General features: G+C 36.5%; 1 protein-coding gene across 2 annotated transcripts in view; it reads right to left on the bottom strand.

Annotated features, from left to right (window-relative positions):
* The window catches only part of sema5a (sema domain, seven thrombospondin repeats (type 1 and type 1-like), transmembrane domain (TM) and short cytoplasmic domain, (semaphorin) 5A), a 182,683-nt gene that overhangs the window by 90,456 nt on the left and 76,096 nt on the right, over positions 1-16,131 (bottom strand). The window lies entirely within an intron of this gene.

Below are 16,131 nucleotides of genomic sequence, written 5' to 3'. Positions count from 1 at the left end.
TTTTCCCGAAAAGGTTAGTTAATGTTATCGCATTGGACACAGGGCATAACTATTTTCCAAAATTATGGGGATAATTTTTGTACTTTTCTGGGAATTTTTTCCCAACTTTTTACACTTGTGGTGTTCCCGGTGAAAAATGATCTGGCTACAAAAATTATCACCAAATATTGGTGTGGCGACCAGGGCGGGCGAGAGCCGTGAGGGAACGGCGCGAGGCCGGTGACGCGAGTGATAATGAGCATCACCTGGGAGGCGCACCGGCCTTGAGTCTCTCACGGAGGAGCTCCGGGAGCATAAAAGGAGGAGCGATGATCGTGAAGGACGAGAGAGGACCAGGCCTGGACTTTATTTTACGTTTTATTATGTTTGTGTGGCATTTGTTTCGTTTTGTTCTTTGTTTATTTTGAATTAAAGTTACGTTGAATGTTCACCGGTTCCCGCCTCCTTCTTCCCATATTTACGAACTACGTTACAATTGGATTCAATCTTTTTGTCCGAGGCCTTCATCTTTGCAAGGACACATGTATATATGTGAACGTGAACATGATGAACGCTCCTGAACACTAAATGTTTCTCTTATTTTTGATCTTTCCCATTCATTTTTAAATGGATGGTCATTTTTGACCAATATAAGCTCAGATCAATGAGGGATTGAACTGAATCCAATATTTTGTGATAATATAGCATAAAGAGAGATTTAAGTTATTTTTGCAGGCCAGTCTTTTTCACCGGGAACACCAATGGTGTTAAAGGGTTTTAAATGCAGCATAAGGTGAAAAAATCCAGGTTTTCATTCCCTCTGGCCAATGAGGAATCTTTCGGGTGACACTTAGGAGATGGCAGGGTGTGAATGTGCAAATGCAGGACTGAAAATCTGTTGTCTCGCTCAGTCATGCAGCTGAATGAGTTTCCCCGCAGGGCCCATTCATGCCAAATCGCCACCGCAAAGCAGAGAAATAGGCTAAGGGACGGAGACACGGGGAAACTCCTTCACATCTATGGTGACATGAAAGATGATTTAATGTGTCAAAATAACCATTAGCAACTGATATAGCACTTTCTGCCTGACATAACAGCAGCAGAATGATAGGAAGGAGCAGAAAGAAGGCTGGCATTTGCTAAGGAAAGAATACTATAGCCTTTCATGCTTCAGAGTGTATTGTCATATGCCATAATTATAGCTAGGCAGCGGCACTGAGGTACAACACTACATTTTAAAAAATGTGCATTTCATGAACTTTTGTAAGCCTTAGTCACAGAAGGAACAGGAACAGACTTCATTCTTACATCCCAGGCTAGAAACCAGCTATTTTGAGGAAAGTCACTCATACAAACAAACTGCACATCAGCAGAACGTTTCAGAGTGCGAGGACAGCATTAGGATGTCTTAAACCAGTTTTTGTGTGTGCCAGCACAAATTGCTAAGAGGTAGTAGTCGCCCACTCGAGGTGTTGTGTTTAGCTCAGCAAAAATGGCGTAAAACGTGAATTAAATGTAATTACTACACCATTACCTTGACAAATTAGGTTAAATTACACTTTGGAAAATTGCATTATGAATTTCCAGGATAGTCTGAAAAATGTCATTGGTTAGTTGTATCATTCATCAGTAGAGCTATTTAATGATGTAATAATGCTGAACGTAACCATTAACCAACTTGAACTTGGCCATTAACAACTTCAATGTTATTTTTACACAAGACATTTTTCAAAGGCCAGCGACCCTGTAGAGGAAACATTGGTTTGGAGAATGGATGAATGGATTTTTCAAAGGTGAATAATGGGGAAGAGGCAGGTAGACACCAACACAGCATAAATTTGATCTTTCAGTAAAATATGCTTCAGTTTCATGCCAACAGGCATGAATTGATTATTTATGTATTTAATCTAAAATGTAAGATACATCTAAAATGTATCTTGTCAACAAAAATTGTCAACAATCTATCATAACTATGTAAATTATTGACTTTTGTCAGTATTTTGTCAATCATTTGTGATATCTTCTGAAATTACCAATATGATTTCCTATTTCTTCCAATCTGTTTAAGCAACATCACACAAGCAAGACTTCTTAATTAAATTTAAGCATGACTGTGACTTGGTGACTGCACCCTTGTCACTGGGGTGGTGCCCTTTCAAAAGGAAATATGTAAACCCGTTGGGCTAAGTAAAAAAAATTGAGGTAATTAGTTGCATCATTTTTTGGAGTTATGAGTAAGCAATTTTAAGTAAGCAGAACTATCAAGTTTTGAGTCTGTAGTACTCATACATGGTAATTGCTCCTAACTCGAAGTACTGAGTTAGCTAACTCATACATGTTGATAGCAATTAACATAAAATATGTAGTTAATTAAAGGGATAGTTCACCCAAAAAAGAAAATTTGATGTTTATTTGCTTAGCCCCAGGACATCCAAGATGTAGGTGACTTTGTTTCTTCAGTAGAACACAAATGATAATTTTTAACTCCAACCATTGCCGTCTGTCAGCCGTATAATGCATGTCAGTGGGAATTTCATCTACAAGGGTAAAGACAAATCCAAATTAAACCCTGCGGCTCGTGACGACACATTGATGTCCTAAGACACGAAACGATCGGTTTGTGTGAGAAACCGAACAGTATTTATATAATTTTTTACCTCTAAAACACCACTATGTCCAACTGCCCTCCATATCCAGTTAGTGAGGTCAGAAAACATGTTCTGATGACGGAAGTGATGTCTTGCGCTTTGCTTCAATGAGTGCGAGACATCACTTCCATTGTCAGAGCGCGATCAGACCTCACTAAGCGAGTGCTGAACGCAGTTGGACATAGTGGTGTTTTAGAGGTAAAAAATTATGTAAATACTGTTCGGTTTCTCACACAAACCGATCGTTTCGTGTCTTAGGACATCAATGTGTCGTCACGAGCCGCAGGTTTTAATTTTTGACTCTTACAGATGAAGTTCCCACTGACAAGCATTATACGACTGACAGACAGCAATGGTTGGAGTTAAAAATCATCATTTGTGTTCTACTGAAGAAACAAAGTCGCCTACATCTTGGATGCCCTGGGGGTAAGTAGATAAACATTTTTCAAAATTTTCATTTTTGGGTGAACTATCCCTTTCACTTTATTATTTTGAGTTCTTGCAAATCAAATTAGTTATTTACTTCACTGTAAACCCTAATTAGAAAATTCAGAAAATGCCAACTTGCTAATTTTCTAACATGTTAACAATAGCATGGTTGAGCACTTACTGAATGAGTACAGCAACTTAAAACATGTAACCTACCTGCTCTCAAAACCAAGCAGCATGCACCACTTGTCACCATGATGGTAACTCTCCAAAATCCCACATTAAAAGAAACTCTTCTAAATTAGCGTGACAAAATTAATCACTACTAAATCACCCTTACCATTGATCTTGCACAAAAACATTATATAAAACACTTAATTTTTGCATTTACTCTTCCTTTTGAGTGCCATAGGCAAGGCATGCTGGGAAACAGAAAACCCAGCCCGGTTTTAGTTAAACTTAAGTTCATCTAAATTAAAAGAAATTAGTTCATACAACTCAAAACAATGAAACAGTTCAGGTTACTTGAAATATATCATTACTGTAAACTCAAAAGATAAAGAAAGTTCTAAAAACTCAAAACAGTTAATTCTGAACTAATTTGTTCAATTTAAGTTTGTCCTAATTAAACCAATTAAGTATTTTGAGTGTTAGGGTTTAAAGTACCATTTAGGTACTAATATGTACAATCTAGGTACTATTGTGCACCTTTTAGGTGCTAATATGCACCCTTTAAGGGTAAACTTTGAAAAGGTACTTCCCCAGTGACAGCCTTTGTACCTTTTTTTCTGAGAGTGTGACAAGGCTGCACAAATGATTCTGATTATAACAATTCAATAAATAAGTAACTTACATTTTATACACAATATTGTCAGTGACAATATTGTCTAGTTTTGCTCTGCTAACAAAAATAGTTCCATACAAAGCCACAGCTTCTCTGAACAACACACAGTAGAGAGCTTTACTTCCTAAATGATTCAGTGTTGTTGAACGAATCGGTTGAGTGACTGATTCAGTGATTCAGGCAACAAATGACAAACATACCCATGCTACTTTAATAGGAATCAAAAGAGAGAAACTGGAGGAGCGGTTCTGTAATATTAGGTTGTATTGTTTTTTTTTTGTTTTTTTTTTTAGATCATTAGTTAAATTGTTGATGATATCCAATTGTAGATGATACTTTTTTAAGATGTTCCATGTGTTAATTTTTAATAACAGTTAACAAAAGGTTCAAAGTTAAAGATTTTTTCAAACAATATCAAAGACTTCACATATACAAAGATGGTGCACTCATATCACTATGAATGGGAGAAAGCGCAATGCGCATTATGGTGGAATAAGTCCAGCTTTATAAATAAAGATTTGGTAAAGTCACTGCGTCACTGTAGCTGCCTTTAAAAGTTCCATTTGCTGTAGAAACAGTCAGTGTTCTGAGACTGCGCTTATGACTGAACATGTGCATTGGCTGGTCCAGCATGAAAAATGCTTTATTTTTTATTTTTTGCCAAGATTTGAGCATTTAGAAACAAAATTTAAAACATGAAATTTAATTTCAAGCTTGGTGAACAGCTTTGGAGAATCTGATGTTTCCCCATTAAAAGAGATAGGAGCTGTACTTGTATGACTTAAATAGCTGCCCAAGAAGGTTTTCAAAGATGGCCGCTGAGTGAAATGACTTACTTTAAAGGGACTTTGACTTTAGAGGGACTTTGTTCTGTGGGTATTAGGAAATGAAAAACATGGACTGGAGCTTGAGTGGAGTTATTACAGAACGCTGTGAGCAGAGGTGAAATTGCTGTCGCCCTGCTCCACTCACATCCATTCTGTTTTCCTTTATTTTTTGGCTTCTTTTGGAATTATTTTCATTGAAAGAGAAGAAACATTTGAACGAACTTTGTGTTTAACTTGTATTCAGCACCACAATGAAGGGAACAAGTAAAAGAAGAAACATGGTATAGAATACAATGCTCTATAAATTAGAGGCTATACAAACAGTTACATAACACAACTTTCAACATAAACAGCAAAACACAGACAACATCTGCAGGTAGTTAAGCACACTTTAATGTCTTTAGAGTTTCACCGTTTCTGTATGGCAGACTTGCTCCATTGTTCCAGATGGTCGGGTGCAGACCCCATAACTGAGCGGTCATTGTCAAGAACAGGTGGGCTAAAGAGTGCCAGTCAGCACTGTGTGGGTTTAGTCACCCACCACACAGCTCTCTCTGAGTTCTGCCTGGAATTTACATTGCCAAGACAAAACAAGGCATGCATAAATGATTGCAAGCATTTCTGGTGTGCATGCTTCTATTATCTGAGTTGAAGAATGCAACCACAGGCACGCTTTGAGTATTCAATGAATTCTGCTCATTTCAACAACTGGTGAAAATAGCATGTGAGGCAACAGTCAACAGATGACAAAATATTGCATCTCTCTCAATTGGATTAATTGTACATTTTCATAATTACAGTGCACTGAAGTGTGGAAATTTAAGGTGATCTCATCCTGCCCTGCAACTATGGCTTGTAAATGAGATTGAAACCTCATCTATAACATACATTTTAGCCAAAAGTGATCTTTTACCAAAACCCAATACATCTCCACTCATTACATATGTAAATGGGAAAAGTCCCAGCAGCATTTACTGGAGTATGTTGCTAAGTAGCCATTATCAGACTGTAATTGGCATATAAGACCACAGTCCAAGCCTAGTCCCTTGTTAATCAGACATCTGATGGAGTTACAGTATATAGAGCGCTGAAGGGGAGCTCATATGTTCATTATTTCATGAATTTAAATGGCTGAGTAACTGGAAGCAATTGAAACAGCCGCCCTCAGAAATTAGCACAAGTGTTCTGTTGATCAGTGCATGTAATTGTTTTAGTGACGGTGAGTAAGAGAGGTTAATGAAATACATGACTGACAATCTGTCTCTTTTACTTTGGGTTTATATTGCTTATAAAAGGCAAGTTAATGATATAACGTGCCAAAGTCAATATCACAGCTAAATCCTGTTAACAACACTTTTCATGAACTCCTACTTTTTAGAAAATGTGAAATCAAGAGCATCAGATGCTTTGATAAGTCTAATTATGCACAGTCTATCCTCAAATGAGTGTTGAAATCAGCTGTGCGCTTTAACACACTAGCAAATCCCTAATGTGGCAACTTCTTTGAAACTTTAAAGCAAACAAAAGTTTCAAAACTTCATGATTTCAGGTATGAAAGTGCGTAATTTATGTAATTAACTGCACAAAACATGAAAGTTTCTTCAAGTAATGTTAATCACAGACACTATTTATCTGATAAAACACTATTCTAAAAACCCAATGGAAATTTTTACAGGAATTCATGGCTCCAAAAATTTTCTTTCAGGTTTAAGAACTATAAATTGTCTAAAAATCAGTCAATCAGTCAATCAATCGTTTGACCGACCGGCCGTCGGTCCGTCCGTCTATCTATCTATCTATCTATCTATCTATCTATCTATCTATCTATCTATCTATCTATCTATCTATCTATCTATCTATCTATCTATCTATCTGTCTGTCTGTCTGTCTGTCTGTCTGTCTGTCTGTCTATCTATCTATCTATCTATCTATCTATCTTGATTTTAAATGGTTGACATTACAGGTTTGACATCTCGGAATTAAATAACATTTAAAAGGCAATAAAAATTTCTGAGCAAACATTTATTTATTCAGTGATTTATTATTTCCTGTATATAGATCGTATGTGAATTATTGGCTTTCCAGTTTTAAAATCTCTCAATTAAATATTTCAAAAAGGTCTAAAAGTAAAATTGCAAATCAGAATTGTGTTTTTCAATGCAGTACAATTCAAGTACATTTGCAGCGGTTTATGAATAGCACCAAAGTGATGGTTATATTTATGTATATTAATCAAATAATGTGACTTACAGTTTTTCTCAGTCGCTTTGGTGCATTTCTCACATCACTATTTACATTTGCACAACAGTTAATGCAGTTCTCAAAACAATTAGTGCAAACTGCAAAACCTAGTTGATAACCTGCAAAAGCGTGTCACTTGCTCAAAATGGATAGGTTATTCCTCAAAAGCAAGTATTCGTGTCAATGAAAGTGTCAGTGTCATCAAGATGAAAAGTCCTGACACCATTGTTTATGAACAAGATAGTCAAATGGCTTTGTCATGTTTTCATTATGACAGTTTACTCTGTCAATGTTTTCCAATGCAAAAAAGTCAGATCTTGGTGACACTACCTGAAAATGCTCAAGACAGCACTATATACTATTTGCACAGCCATTTGAAAAATACAGTAAAGTTACACATTACTGTATTTAGTGAGGTAACTGAGTACAAGACACTGAATATGTATGTTTCACATTTTTACTGCATATGCTCTTTGCAATTCTAATTTGTTCACAGCATTGTGCAAAAGAAAAATTACACCCTTATTTGCAACAAACATAAACTCCCTTTGGGTAGAGCTGTGCACAACTGTAAACAATATTGCAGTACATATGGCAAATCTTTACTGTAAAACTACTGTACACTACAATACACTAAATGTGTGATGCAGCAAAGCTGTACGTCTAAATGTAAAATGTACAGTGACAAGTTCTTGTCCCACTGCAAGCTTCATGTATGACACGATGACAGTAGTGCAGTGCAGATTGTTTAGTGCTGAATTACTGTCCATTTATACACACCTGTTCTCCCAACGAAATGTTTGAATAATTGAATTTACAGTGGTTCTCCCAACATTTGGCTGCACCCTTCGACCAGCCTCAGCCATTGTGAGGCCGTGATTGACAACATGATCCACAATTGTAGCCCTGATTTCATCAGGGATCTGCCTATTGGCCTCTTCTTCCTCTTCCCCTGTTTTGTCCCCTTCCCCTTCCTCCCCGCACCCTTACCCCTCTTCCATGAGGCTGACCTTCCATTTCTGTGTCACAGTATTGTAGAAATGGTACACACTATGTCCTGCTTGGTTCGTATATGCTTGTAAAGTGGGGGTTTATGGGATTCAGCTCTGACAGTGATTGTAGAGAAGTGGCTTATCATTGGTTGCAACTAATGCTTCACACACCCCTTCTCATCAGTGAAAGTTGAGATTCACTTGAGAGAAATTGTTCAATTTAGGAGACATTTTCAGGAAAAAAAGATTTTAAAAAATGTGTAAAATTTGCTTGACAGATTTTGACAACTAGTTCAACATTTTTGTATGTAATGACTCAAGCAATGAAATGAGGACTATTAGTTTTATATGGAATGACTATTCAGCATTCACAAGTATAGTTAATTTTGACTGACATGACATAAGCAAATGATAATGTTATAAAACAGCAGAAAGTTGTATGAAAGCAATTGATGCATGTCCAAAAGCATTTGCAATTTGTTCGAAGGAATGAGAAACTGCTACTATGATGTGCACAAATGACTAAATGTTGTGGAGGTTGAACTAACTGTTGTGCAAATGTAAATAGTGATGTGAGAAATGCACCAAAGCGACTGAGAAAAACTGTAAACTGTCTAGGAATATTAACTAGCAACATCAGTTCGTGCTATTTAATATTCATGAGTTCACAACGTCACTCACCATTCCAGTGCTACTGAATAAAATATAAACAAGATTAAAATGAACAAAAGATCCAGAGTCACGGCTGAACAAAATCACCACGCAACTAGCTGACATGATAAAATCATCGATCACGGTAATGGCTCTATTTCTGCTGAACCAAACGCACCGGTGCATGTGTGTAAGTACAGCGGAGAGTTGAATTGTGCTCATGGGCACATCCCCTTAGAGCAAACTGCTAAACACCGGTTTAAATCACAATGATTACCATATTTGCTACGGGAGTGAATGTAAATGGCAGGTCTGGGTTGGTATGTTTCAAACGAGACAGCTGCCATGGGGTGAGGAGCTATAACTGCTGCGTTAAATAGAGAATAAGTGGGCAGCACAGCATTATGAGTGCATGTGTGCTGAATTGACACAGCAGGCTAGCTGTGGTGCATAGGGCATGCAGGTCTAACCTGAGGCGATCGGTCAACAAGCCACTTAGATAAGAAGCCACCTCATGTCTGTACTTATTTTCTTTTGAGCCTGCCAAAAGTAAACCAGACTATCCTGGGATGTGTTTCCCCTACAAAGATGCAACTCGCCGCTTAACTGCCATAATATGATGCATCGGTGGACAAATGAACTAGCAAGTCACGATTGTTTCCCTGGTTGTTTGAGCCACGTTCATTTAACAATATATGACTTTATATAATATATGTTGTTAAACAGGTGGTGGAGTAATAACGTCTGCTAACTAATTCAATTAAAGGCTTAGTTCAAAAATAAAAATTCTGTCATCATTAATGCCAATAAGAGATTAACGAAAACTCTTCATTTTTATTATACAAATGTGTCATTAAAAATGTTTACAAATCTATAAAACTTTTAAAAAACCATAAAGGGTTAATGGGTTCAGAAATCATCACCCCCTAGCAGCAAACCATTGAAATTTCAAAACGCTTCGAAACAGTTATGACATAATAAAGCCTACTGAAATCATGTGATTTTGGCAGTTTGATACGCGCTCAGAATAACTGGTTCAAAACAAATTATTTGAAAGGGTTTCGAAGCTTCACAAAGCCTGTTTCAAATAGTGCTCATCACTAATACAATGTACTGAATGTTATCTTGCTTATTGCGCCCAAGAACAGGATCAATTCAGTATCACAAAGAAACTATGCTTCTAACCACAGCTCGACAACCGTAGTTGGAAGTATGGTTTCGGGAAATGCCATATGTATATAACATGCAACCATAAATGGCTAACAATGCCTTTGGGAAGCATACCCCTGAGAAGCTAGACCTCATCTAGTTCACTTAGAATAAAATGATTTAATGACAGTGTTAAACTTATACATATGTATCAGTAATAAAGACGGCAATTTTTCTGTTGCATATTAACAACTGATTTAAATTTGCTCTCGCAATTTGCCTGAATAGAGGCGTACTGGGGAAACAGACTCCGGCTTTCATTTGTCAAGCTTGAAATACAATGAAGTGACTACAATGCATTTATTCAGGCAATTAATCAGTGGCGCTAGGAGTGCTGCTACTGTACAATATGCAAAATGCTCAAGGGAGAGCAGACTTGACAGAGGAAAATCGGCTGAGCAAGGTGGACTCTAGGTAGACTGAGACCATAAGGAGTGAACAATAGAGGTGCTCTTTTTCGAGCACCTCTGCCGTTTGACAAATGAGAAAGCAGCTGTATTGTTCATTCCATCTAGGTTTGAGAATCCCATTGACTCCGTATAAGAATCTACATTTCCAAGAGGCCATTGTTTATATTTCCTTGCCATTGAAGATCATTACAACTAATATGATGTTCTACATTAACACTGGTTCAGGAGTATACATGACTTCATGACTTTTGTTTCTCTATGTGGACAAAAAAAATAAAAAAAAAAAAAAAAAAATATATATATACATATATATATATATATATATATATATATATATATATATATATATATATGATTTTTTTTAGCATTTGACCGCTTGTCTCAGCAAATGCGAAATCCAATGCAAATTTGTACATCTGAAGTATGTCTATCAACAAGCAGGTTTACATTGTGAAATCACATCTGAAAACTGCTTTCCTCATCTCTCTTGTGGATGACATCCTGACAGAACAATAACGATACACAGAGGACAAGCATTAGGAGACATCATCTGGACCTGTCAGTGAGTTTGCAAACTCAGTATCTCAACATATTTGCACTGACAGTTTCCACCACTCTTTATTTTGTTGTGTCTATCACTTCGTGACCTCTTTCTTTTTTCTATTATGAAGATTTCTAATACAATTAAACTCATCTGAGACATTCACTTCTGATTAAAGTATACCTGACCAATTTCCAAAGAGTTTTCTTTCAACAAATTCTGATCTGAATCTGCTTTACATTATTGCGAGGGGATCTCTAGGAAACTGAGGTTATGGTGAATTATGATGCCAAACTTCATTTTGGATCAATATACGGTAACCTTTATCCCTAAAAAACAGTTCAATCTACAGTCACCCATACGGAAAACAGCTCTATCTGATACCACTGCATAAAAACAGCACATGCACTGTGTGCAATCTTTAATACAGTATATCATTACATTATATCCCTGTACATGTTGGCAAGCAGGGTGGGGCCGAGAGCAATGGGACGGGAGCGAGGCTGGATGGACCTCTGCAAAGTTACGATGCTCAAAGTTCAATGCAAAGGGAGATATTTTCTTTTAAAAAATTCTCTGTTTAAGGACTATAACAAATGGCTGGTAGGGAATACAACAAGCTTCTTTCTAGGTTAGTGACATCAGTAAACCTAAAATTTACATAAACCCTGTCCCCTAGAACATGCAACAAAGGGGGTGAGGCCATGTTGGGTTACTTTAGAGAAGAGGAAGAGTTGTTGTAGGTGAGTGTTGTTGCCATGCCATCATTTTACACCAGACTGCTTCACAAACAAGTGTCAATTCAATGATGGATTTGCACAAAAGATTAACATGACGGCACATGCTAGTCTATGAGTTGAATCAACTACATACATTTATCCACTAAACATTCAGATGCATTCTATAAGTTGTAACTTCTTCCTGAGTCTCTCCATCAGTGTCCGACTCTGGTTTGAACAATGTAAGGCTGAACACCGTTACTGACAATCATCATTTTGGCTGCGTAAGGTTCTCCAGCTTTGTTGTTGTTGAACAACCAAAGCGTGAGCTGTTAAAGCTCCGCCCTCTTCTGGAAAGTGGCTGGGAGCAGCAGCTCATTTGCATTTAAAGGGACACACACAAAAACAGCGTGTTTTTGCTCACACCCAATAGATAGATAGATAGATAGTCTTTACGCATTTCACATTTGCATATACAGAAGGTCCACAAATGACACCCATTTTTTGTACAATGGCCCATGAAATAAAATGTGTCCTGCACATGTACATATAATGATTATATACTATCACAATATACACCTATAGTGCTGCCACATTTATCCTTCCATTAAAAGACTTTTAATGCTTCACAAACCTGTGCTATTAAACACTAGCAGAGGTGTTGCAGACACATGATGGGTCACTCTGCGGGTTTATTTTTCCTATTGCTGATGCATCATTGCTACTGAAAGCTCTATTCTGTGAGATCAATGAAGGATAAAAGCAGTACTTTCTAGGTCATTTCCTTCTCAGGTCTCAGGACTTCTCGCTCATTGCACCATATTGTCGGCATCATTCATATTTTCCCCTTGCCTGTGATATTACCGGTTTTCCTTGAAAGTTGTTGCACAGTATAAGAGGAGAAAAAACACAGACAGAAACATAGATTCTAAATAAACCATATTTAATCATTCATGTGATACCAAAACCACACAAAAATCTTGAAAAGGGACTACATTTATGCAATACTGTCATTTTTACCCAAGAACAAAGTCACAAATGCTTAAAAGCACAAACAACCTACAAGTACTCGCATGCCGCAATGGAACTAAAAGCTAAATTGGGAACCTGTCATCAAAACATCTCATCAGAGCATTTCTCTTTTCAGAGAAACCTTCAGCAAAGTCAGCTGTAGAAGTGAAAAAGAGCATTAAAAAGACCAAAAAGGAAAAGTACACACAACACTCCATGCTGTGCGGCAAGTGAAGGAATTCTATTAAGGAGGAAAGGATTGGCCGGAGAGGAATGGCCGGGCTCATCTTTGTGATGCTGGTTCCCTGTGAGCAGGTCAGAACAAAAGGCATCTCAAAAGTTGGGTCTGGTCTGTTTGCTCTTTTCCCCAGGAGGTCAGCCTTTTTGAGGAGCCCCCATGATGTTTAAGTTGTTAAACAGCCAGTGTTTGACTCTTTTGGAGGCCTAAAAAAGTCTTCACACTGGGAGAGGCTTCAAATAAATTTCCAAACAATGTTTGGATGGTTATTTACAGGGTTATAAGATGTTCAATGCAATAGGAGAGAGAATGTACAGTCACTTGCCTGCTGCAGCTATCACAGGATAGCAGTTACTCTTGGGTAATTATGTTTGAAATTTGTTAAGGGAATAAGTTCTAATTTGGGAGATATACAGGTCTTCTTTCAGGTCCATTTGCCTTTTAAACTGGGCTCATTAATAGGATTTGATAGTCCTGGCCTTTATAGAAGTAGAACATCTGGAGAGGCCCGAGTCTAAAGCATCGTTCACACTAACAGCGTTTCCAAGAGACAAGCGACAAAGTCACCTAAAGTCATTCATTTTCAAAATCATTTATTTTTAGGGTAAAAGGTGTTAAATTAATTCTTAAAGTCCCCCTGTAGTCAATAATTGTATCCCTTAAAACTCATCTTTGATCACCAAAATTACATATTCAAGTGTTTTTTTTTTTCTGTGAAAGAATTTCTTCATGCCTTAAAATAGCTTGAATGTAACTCGACACCCTTGTCTCATTTAATATATGTGGATTATTGAATATGCAAATCAGCACCACCTCCACTCACTCACACAAGCTCAGAGATCCACTCGGTCAACTTACTGAGGTAAATGCTGCTCAATGGTATCAAATCTTTACAACATCGGACACATAACGGTAATTAATATGATTAGCCTTTTGCTTGACTATGTCATCAAACAGCTAATAATGTGTTGCTAATGTTACACAAACTATGTTCCTGTTTGCCATGTCAGAGTCAGACAGCTGCCTTCTAACAATCAGTATCCTTACAAACGCTTTAACAACTCAGAACGTCAGTGTTCATCATAACATCGTAATATACATCACACACCCACTATATTGCTAAATCTACACAATTTTTCATATCAACAGAAAAATATACTGGGTTAACTTGGCTTCTCTTGAGACTCCACTGCTAGTTCGCTGTTAATGATATGCTAAAGCCCGCTGCCACGTTGACGTGATTGGTTACAAGGTAGTTTGTGACGTCACAGACACCAGTGATTTCAAACCGCGACTGTCTTTTTTTCAGAAGTTTTAAAGACAAAATACTCAGCAATGGTGCTGACATATGAATTTGCACATGGTTTGTCTTAAAGCATATTAAAAACACCACATAGACATATAAACAACATTAAAAACGTAATTTTCACCACAGGGGGTCTTTAAATGTGTCCCTTGCTGGCAAAATGAGTCAGAATACGCACTGACTAATTTTCGACCTATAGGCGAAACAAGTAAAAAATGTCAATTTGAGATTGAAAATGAGGTTTTCACAAAAATGAGTTCATTAAGCCCTTGTCTAGCAATCCCAATGCCCAATGCTTCAAATAGCAATTAAAAATCTAAAAGAGTCTTTATTTGTACGTTTTCTGACAGGAGTACCTTTCCTTTGACCATGAGAAATGCTGTTTTTCTCTGCCCGCTTCTGGACGACTGGCGCTCCCCTCAGCACAAGTTTGTTATCATTGTAAAACACAGCCTTCCAACTTTGTAAATATTCATAGGGAATTCTTGATGGCATGAGTCTGAACCAATGAAATGTGATTTTCAAACTCAGGCTGATGTAAATAAAATGATCTTACTTGCGCTGACTGACAGATCCCAAGCATGTGCACAAAGACGCCTCAGATCCTGATTTGCACATATACACAGAATTACAGTATTTCAAAAAATCTGTCTTGGTGAGTAGGCCTATTCACGCAAATTATCTTTTATGTTTAAGTGAACGTTTGGTTAACTGTTGGGGAAAAACATTTGATGTGTAACATAACATTAGATCCGTTTGGTACAGTAGGTCATAATATTTGCTGTCTGTTTCACCAATGTTAATCAAACAATTGTGGAATCATGGGAAAAAGTTGAATATATATATATTTTTTCCTATAGATATGGGTTTTGACTTGGTTTGTGCCAAATTTGGTGGTATTATCAGGGATTTTAAGGCATAGTCGCTAGATTTTGTTTTGAACCTTCAGAATACTTTAACTAGATTTTTCTCAAAATTGACTTTTGCTGACTCTATCGACTTCAAACAGGTGTAGCTCAGTCATTTTTTGTCAGATTCCAAGAAATCACACATCATTCTGAAGGTTTTTTAAAGTAGAGGGCTAACAATAACTAATTATTGAAAATTTGCTCATTGCGACTCATTTTGCCAGCACGGGTCACAAATAATTAAGTGCCTTGTCATTAAAAGGTCAAACTTAACCACTTTTCCTCTGAGTTACGGGGATGCTAGAGTCTAATAAATAAAATATTTTATTAAAAATTATAAAAATATTTACGGAAGAGGATTAGGGCCAAGCAATAATAAAAAAAATAAAACCATCTCGAGATTAAAGTTGTTAAATTTCGAGAAAAAAAATCGTTAAATTTCGAGAAAAAAGTTGAGAATAAACTCGTTAAATTTCGAGAAAAAAATCGTTTAATTTCGAGAAAAAAGTCTAGATAAAATGTTGAGAATAAACTCGTTAAATTACGAGAAAAAACTCGTTAAATTTCGAGAAAAAAGTCGAGATAAAATGTTGAGAATAAAGTAATTAAATTATGAGAAAAAAGTCGTTAAATTACGAGAACAAATTCGTTAAATTATGAGAAAAATGTTGTTAAATTTTGAGAAAAAAGACGAGATAAAATGTTGAGAATAAAGTCATTAAATTATGAGAAAAAAGTCGTTAAATTACGAGAACAAATTTGTTAAATTACGAATTTGTTCTCATAATTTAACGACTTTTTTCTCATAATTTAACAACTTTTTTCTCGTAATTTAATGACTTTATTCTCAACATTTTATCTTGACTATTTTCTCAAAATTTAATAACTTTAATCTCGAGATGGTTTTATTTTTTTATTTCTTGGCCCTAATCCTCTTCCGTAAATATTAGAATATTCTAAAAATTATTGTTCTGTTTTTTCTCCCTTCATGTTGGTTGCACCACATGACTTTGATTTAGTGGACAATAATAATAAATAATATATAAAAAAATAAATAACACAAATATTCTTACAAATAACAATGATAATCTGACAAACCTGCTTCATTGCCATTTTAAAAGAAATAACAATACAATATTTTCATACTTTTAATGAGCCTTTTTCTATCTGAGAGAGTG

This window comes from Megalobrama amblycephala, linkage group LG22 (assembly GCF_018812025.1).
Source record: "Megalobrama amblycephala isolate DHTTF-2021 linkage group LG22, ASM1881202v1, whole genome shotgun sequence".
NCBI classification, from domain to species: Eukaryota; Metazoa; Chordata; class Actinopteri; order Cypriniformes; family Xenocyprididae; genus Megalobrama; species Megalobrama amblycephala.
Note: the sequence above shows the minus strand (reverse complement) of the source record. Positions and strands in the feature narration are given on the sequence as shown.